Source organism: Triticum dicoccoides, chromosome 3B (assembly GCF_002162155.2).
Source record: "Triticum dicoccoides isolate Atlit2015 ecotype Zavitan chromosome 3B, WEW_v2.0, whole genome shotgun sequence".
In the NCBI taxonomy this organism is placed as follows: domain Eukaryota; kingdom Viridiplantae; phylum Streptophyta; class Magnoliopsida; order Poales; family Poaceae; genus Triticum; species Triticum dicoccoides.
Window position 1 is genome coordinate 689782033 of NC_041385.1, and position 7582 is coordinate 689789614.

General features: G+C 47.0%; 1 long non-coding RNA gene across 2 annotated transcripts; it reads right to left on the reverse strand.

The window, feature by feature from the left end:
- Positions 1-1253: 1253 nt before the first annotated feature.
- LOC119277878 lies at positions 1254-3488 on the reverse strand. Of its 2 annotated transcripts, XR_005137367.1 has the most exons (5): positions 3366-3488; positions 2486-2574; positions 2032-2163; positions 1650-1805; positions 1254-1562 (listed from the first exon to the last, which is right to left on the reverse strand). It is a non-coding gene; the product is annotated as an uncharacterized LOC119277878 (long non-coding RNA). The 2 variants fall into 2 exon arrangements; XR_005137366.1 differs by lacking the exon at positions 3366-3488 and having other exon boundaries at positions 1260-1562; positions 2486-3359.
- Positions 3489-7582: the final 4094 nt, after the last annotated feature.

The window sequence follows — 7582 nt, forward strand, 5'->3', positions numbered from 1 at the left end:
CGGCGCCTCCGCCTCTGGCGCGCATTGGGGATGGTTCGTCCTCCGAACGCCAACAATCAGGGGCAAAGAGGGAGGCGCAGAATAAGGCGGGAGATGCGAAGGCGCACATCAGGAGGTTCTTGCCGATTCCAAGCCTCCTACCCTTCTTCAAGAAAGCGGACTCCACGAGCCCATCCAGCAGCGGCGACAAGACGGCGGCGGCATCGAGCAACCCCAAGACGTACAACGACGCTGAGTTCGCGGGGATGATTGAGCGTCTGGAAGACTTCTCCCGCTGCATTGGAGGCAGTTCGAGGATTGCCGATCCCCTGGCCCGTCTGGCCACGGCGGTCCGCTCACTCGCCAGCGTCGAGCGCGCCGACCCCAAGGCGACAAGCGCGGCGCAGTTCGACGTGCTGCTAGGAGTTGCTGCTCTAACCATGGCTGCCTCCGGCCACAAAGTCAACGAGGTGGACGGCACCACGGCCAAGAAGCTAGAGTCCGAGGCGGCGGCACTGGCGCGCAAGGCGGGAGAGCTCTCCATCTCCGGGCAACGTCGCCATGGCCAAGAAGGATCGTATCTTTATGCCATCTCAATCTCGGGCTCGCTGGCGCTTCTGCCCTACCTTCCGACTCAAATTCCGGCGTCGCTCCAACCCATCGTCGGCTGCGTGTTTGGAGCAGTATTCTCCGCAGCTTCGGTGGGGGCTATACTTACCTTGACGGCGACGAAGAACTCGGACGTGACGGCCGGTGGTGTTCTGGATAAGGTCAGCTTCGCGGCATTTTCGCTATTGGTGGTCGCATTTGTGTTCTCTGCTTTGGCATCAGGAAATGTTGTCCTGATGGTCGTCCTGATGCTCATTTGCGCCGTGATCATGGTTCTCGGCCATGTCTATGCCTGGAGTAGGTAGTAACTTGTCTGTGTTTTGTTGTAGAGAACTGTGTTCTGTTGTAGAGAACTGTGTTCTGTTCTATAGGAGAGAACTGTGTTCTGTTCTATAGTAGAGAACTACTGTAACTAGATTTCATCTGTCTCTGCTCCCATGAGAGAATATAATGTGTGAAAGCCTCTGAATTTGACATTTTCAATGTTTCGCCAAATTAGTGAGCAGCCTTTCTGTATTTGCTTGGCTCTAAAAAGCTACAGGTTTGATTAGTAACTAGCAAATGAGAACATATAATTAACATCACCAGTTCATAGCATAGAATGATTAGACCTTGTGATCCAAGATGTGAAGACACACAAAAAAGAAGCAATCGACGAATTCAGAGCAACATCTAAACAACAACATGCTGTATAATCGACACAATGCATAACCCCAGCATGATACTCAATTGGAAGAAACAGGATCATTGATCAGAGTGCTGAAACAAAAATGTCTTTGCATCTTCACTACAGCTACTGGTAGATGCCATATAGCAACTACAGGTTTCAAAGTATGCTGACAATGCTACTACAGTTGACTACACTCTTCACTCACCGTCCTCATTCGAATAAGCAGCAGCTCCAGCGGATGAGTTGAGCGCGTTCAGCCAGACTGGCCTTCCTTTGCAGATAGGTCAGCTTCTTAAGCTTGTACCTGCAGCAGAGGGTCGGGTTAAATTGCAACCCCATAACGGTGCAATAATCGGTCATCAAGAGAACAATAACCAGCCAACTAGTATACCTCTTGTGTGTCCTTCAGGGATTTCTTGGTTAGCTTGGCCATGGAAGGATCGGCAAAAATGGCAGCACAACCTTCTGTGTCATCAGCCCCAGTTCCTTTCTTGATGTACTGACTGAAGTGCTGTTGGTACTTCTCAGGTTCTTCCTCAGCAAGTGACTGGAACATGAATTGTACAGAAGTCAAAACAAGAATCATCATTCAGCAAACAATAGAATGCATTGCTCTATGCTACTTGATATACCTAAGATCTGGCACTGAAAGGAATTGAACAGTTGCAACATTAACACTAGGAAATTAACAATTAAGAATAACAAAAATAAAAACATTATAGCTCTACGCCGTGCTGCTGACTACATGGAGGCCACGTTGCATTCAACCCCACCTCGTGTAGTCAGAAACATGACCTCCATAGATGTAATCGCGGTGAATCTCCACATCCAACTACTTCTCATCCTTCTGGAAACCAGCAAACCTTATGTCACTGTGGAATGTCAAGCCCACCATCCAGAGCTCCCTGCGGCATAAAAAACAATTAAACCAAACGTTAGAAGATCTCAAAGGGATACTACTATCCAAACAAATACAGTTCTGAACCATCACTAAATAGCTCGCAAGATATCCCTTCAAGCAATTCTAACATGAAAACAAGTAAACAAGAACGGTGTTACTCTCAAAGTTGATGAATGGCATACATGATTTCCATTTACTGAAAATTAATTGTAACAAAATAAAAAAACAAATAGGAGGACTCTGATAAATCTGGTGTAGTGTCAAATAAAATATAAGCTCAAGACAACAAGTGACCGATACCATAAAAGCATCACATGTTCACATACCTTAAGGGCACCAAAGACACGATTTCCAGTAGTGGTCCGGAGCTCAGAAACAGAAGAGGTGTTGAGCAAAAGCAGCAGAGAATATTAGTCTGGAAATATTAGTCTTCTTTTAGCAAGAAAAGGGTAAATATAGTTTTACTAGAACCCTATAATCCAGACATAATCACATACAGGAAAGGAGTCACTAATAATTATCACAAGCAGACTGCAAAATCACAAAATGTCAAAATCTTTTTCATGAATATCACATTTCACATAGACCCCTACGAAACTGACATGAACTCCACAGATCCAACTGGGTATAACCAGTCCCACGGGGCTAAATTCAGGGAAGTACTAAAGGGGAGAAAAGTTACATCTCTTGTGGTCTAGTTTTTGTCATCCATCTCCTACAGATGCACAAGTCACTACCTACACGATTATTCATGTTGCATCAATGTGCCAACATAATCCCTTACCATAATAACGACCAAGCTGAGAGGAAGCATAAATCTTGAGGCAATATCAACAGCCTAAGACGGAATAACACATTTGAGGAGCCGAATTTCTACCCTGTCACATGCTAGAGACATTCAGAATTCCTACACGCGCGACTCCGCGCCTGCCGCGAGTGGCTGACGCGCCACTGCCAGCTTTGCCCCTCACGGCAGACCCAGCGCCTTGCCGCGCCACGCCGCCGCCGGTCGGCCAGCCTGACCGCGCCGACGGTCGCATATGCGCGAACCACTAAACCAAGCTAGACCTTCTGAGAACCTACGAATCTGCCGAGAAATGGCACTGCAGTTGCAGGAGGGACAACGAATCCACGAGACCAAACGCGGCCCAAGTAGATACAGAAGGAGCAGCCGATCGCAGGAGGTACGCGGCATCCAGGTCTTACCATCTCGCGCGACAGCGGTGGTCGGCCGGAGGGAGTCCGAGCTCGCCGCCCGCCGGCGGGCGGCCGGAGAGACGGCTGGGAACTGTTCGGCCCACTGGCCGGAGTGATTCCCAGGGAAAGCGGTGGCCCAAAGAGAACGATGGGAAAAGGCTGCTGGCCCAAATAACGATTTCTCTCTATACAAGCTTTTTTTTGTCTGTTCTAAAAAAAACTCTTTTTTGTATGGTAACTTTCTCTATAGAAAAACTATTCTCTCTATACAAAACTAATTATACTTGAATCATGTAAAATGAAACTATACTTTAATCCCCTGGAAAAAGCCGGCAGAACTTAAATCATGTAAAATAAATGTGTCAATGAGAATGATAACTCTCCACCCAAAAAAGTAAAAAATGAGAATGATAACTCTCTTCCTTTATCCTAAAAAAATACTAAGCATGATTGCCATATTTTGTCCGAGACCTTTATTCATAAGCGTATTCTGCTAGATTTCCATTCGACAATATGCCATATTTTACACAATGTATAGGGAATTCTTAGGATAAACATGGAGGTACAACACCATGCTGTAATTTTTTTGAAGTTCTATTAGTAACCGGTTGTTTATCAATTCGACGACAATCCCAAATTTTAGACCGCTTGATATTTGGGGCCTTTTGGTTCATGACTAACTTTGCCACAACTAAGCTCAGGTAAAGTGTGGCTGCCACAAAAAGTGTGGCTGACAAAATGGCCACCACAAGTGTAGCAAGATTTGGCAAAAAATTGAGCCTATGACATGTGGACCATGTTGCTAGAAAAGTGTGGCAAGCCACAAGTGTGGCAACAAACCAAACACATGCCTAAAATGTTGTGGCACGACTAAGGTTAGGCGTGCCAACTTTAGGCTGTAAACCAAACAGGCCCTTGACCATCACCCTTACCATATAATTCATGCCCGAACTCTAAGTTGATCTATTCTCCCATGTCTCATTCATTCGCCACTACCCTCATTTTCTCTCACTCACTCGGTGCATAATTATAAGAAACTAGAGGATGCCCCGCGCCTTGCGGCGGGAAATTCAGCAAAGATTTACAGAGATATGAAAAATAGGAAACCGGTAATGTGTGATATTTATTAGATTGACACATTACAGCGTAGAAAAGTTAACATTGATCCATCTTCAAATTTTTAGAGGATTTGAAGAATATTCCGTAGTGACTTACACTGAGGAGGGTAGTGGATCAATGCATACCAATGACTTACAATAAGAGAAATAATGAAACCCATTTGCTTTGCATGGCGGTCATATAAGATCCTACAATCTAAAATTTGAGAAATAAACACAAATTGGTGTTGAAAATTTGGCTTTCTTCTTAGTGGACATGACGATGACGTTCAACAAATACGTGCAAAACAAATATAATAGGCCTCTCACACCTAGATCGAGTTGTTGAATTGCTACTGCCAGGAGAATTGCAAGTGCTCACCTTCTTAAGGAAAAGGGAATTGAGTGTTTTAATATGGAACGTGGTTAAGTAACAAACCAAATCTAGTGTGGTTGTAGGAATTTTCTTCCCTAGTATTTCTCCAACCATTTACATATGCATGAGATTGCATTGGTTCACCGGGAAGCATCATGTAATTGTAAAGAAGATTTGTCCACGTGTTAATGTCACTAGTATTAAGCATGAGTAGATATAGCATTTAGGCCCAAACCACATTGTAAAAAGTATGATAACAAAGATGAAGAATAAGCATAGATAGTAGGACGACAAACAAAAACTTTTCATAGATGTAAAAAATATTTCGCCTTTTAGAATCATATGTATGCAAATTCGAAATGATTTGGGGAAAACCTGGGGATGGGATTCACGGAGGAGATAAAAGCCATGAATTCCGATTCATAGGTGGGGTGATCCTCTATACAGGAGGTGGACGATGATGTCGTGGCGGGCCTGCCCCTGAGAAAACTCCATGCGCCATTGGAAAGGGCAAGGAGGTGGAGGATTTGGGATCAGATGTCAAGGGAGCGGCTTAGTGCACTCGCACTCGGTGCCACCCACCCACGCTTAGGCCTACCCGATGTCGGCGTTGTGGAGGCCGCAGCGCACTCTGCAGTAGCCCTTGGCGACCACGGCCTGGTTCGCACAGCCTGCGGGCTGGATGATCTAAACCGGAGTCAGGGAGTAGTGCTCGTCGGAAACCTGACCAACCAGAAGGACGCAGGTCATCGTGTTCGAGGCGGCGCCGCTCACCGTGGCGTTCGACTGCAGACGTACAAACAATCAGGTATTACAGCAGCACTGCCTAGGTCTCCGACGGCGATGACCGTGAAGGCTTGCTAGTGGCGGCGCAGTGTGGAGAGATAGAGGTACAGACTACAGATATAGAGGGAACATGAGAATCCGTAGGGATTTTCATAGACAAAACGGTGGAGAGATTTATTCGTTCAGGGGGAGATGAAAGACCCTAGTCGTCCGCGTAAATCAGTTTCCTCCCATGTTAAAAGGTAGCAAACTGGTGTTGTGATCCTATATTGATGGATATCCCCGTAACCACTGCATGCACGTAATAATGTTAGGCAAGAATAGATAGAAGTGGGAAGCAACTTCTTAAGAATGTTAGATAAGGAAATTGACTCCTTCTAGCCGTTCGTAGCCAGCGCCTCTTCCATATGAAGTGTGGCCCATGAGGACCATCCATGTGCCCCCTCTCTTTCCTTATCCCCTTGCCTCGTGCCCCTCTCCTTCCTTAGGGCATGGTCAACGCGGGGCGACTGTTAAGGGCATCAACAACGGCTGGCGCCTCACTAGGCGCTTATAGAGAAAAAATAAATCTTATTAAATTTAAAAATGCCTAAGTGCTTTACCTCTTAACGTTGGACGCTAATATCCGGCGCTAGTTTTTTTTTTGACGGAAATATCCGGCGCTAGTTAAATAGTCCACGCGCGAGAAGATAATCAGACGTTCGCCACTAGTCTTTGCGCCGATGCAGCGTCCGGTTCCAGGATTTCACGGCCCAACTGCCGATCGACGGGGAAATCGATCCTAGCACCTCCTGCGTTGGAGAGGCCCTAAGGCGCTCGGTCAGTAAATAAAAAACAAATTTGTTGAGAAGTGCATGCTTAGCGTCCCTACCTCCAACGCTTGGTACGTAGGCGTCTACTCTAATCTAGGTCAATTTGCACGCGAGAAACCTGGAGCGCTCGGCCATACTTCTGACATCGACGCAACTAGTTTTCGCAGGATCAGGTGGGCATCCCCCAAAACAGCTAGGATTTCAACCCTGGCATTCGTTCTTAGCACATGTGTTGTAGGCACCCTTAGGGCATCTACAATGAGAGACGCTTATCTAGATGCTTAAGCACAAAAAACAAATACCAAAAATAAATAAATACGCCTAAGCGCTATCCATTCCAATGCAAGCCGCTAACCACCGATGCTAAACAGCCGGATTGGAAACAGCGCTTCGCTCAGCTCGCGGAGGAAAAGGGCCTAGCGCCCGCCTCCTACGGGCATCTACAATGCAGGCGCTAACGGCAGGCGCCAGGGTCAGGATCCCGGTTGTTTCCTTCTAATCCCGTCCAAATCCCGAAATTTGGTTAGCGTCGGTGCCATAAGAGTCGTCCGGCGCTAAACGAGCTGCCCGTTCTATTTTTCGCGCGTAGCGCCCGTACGCTAGCTCTCAGCGTTGCATGCCTGGACTCCAAGCCGAGGCGCTAGGAGAAAATTCCTTTTTTATTACTAATCAAGCGCCTGATTAGGCGCCTTGCGATGAAGATGCCCTACCTTTACGCCCACTCTGCGCCCGATGCCAGGATTCAGCGGCGTAACTGCCAATTAGCTGGGAATTAAATCCTAGCACTGCTAGCGCCCGCATTGGAGATGCCCTTATCCCTTTTCTAGTTCCACGCAACATGCAAGATGTTGGTGACGTTGCGCTGCGAGAAACTGCACCATGCCCCGATGGGTGTTGCGAGGCGGAGCTGCGGGGACGAGGCCATGTTACGATTCGTGTTGTGGGGACGAGGGGAGTGGCAGTGGCGATGGCCGACGACGAGCTACATGCAACAACGTTAGCAGGCGGAGGACTGACAAAATTGGGAGCGGCAACGGTGATGTCAGGAGGCGGATGTTGTTTTGCTTTCCTACATCCGAATGGCGCCTAGCGCTCGCCAATAAACAACTCCGAGTAATCAAATCTCATTTTTTATGTCACTATTTTTTGGGGAGC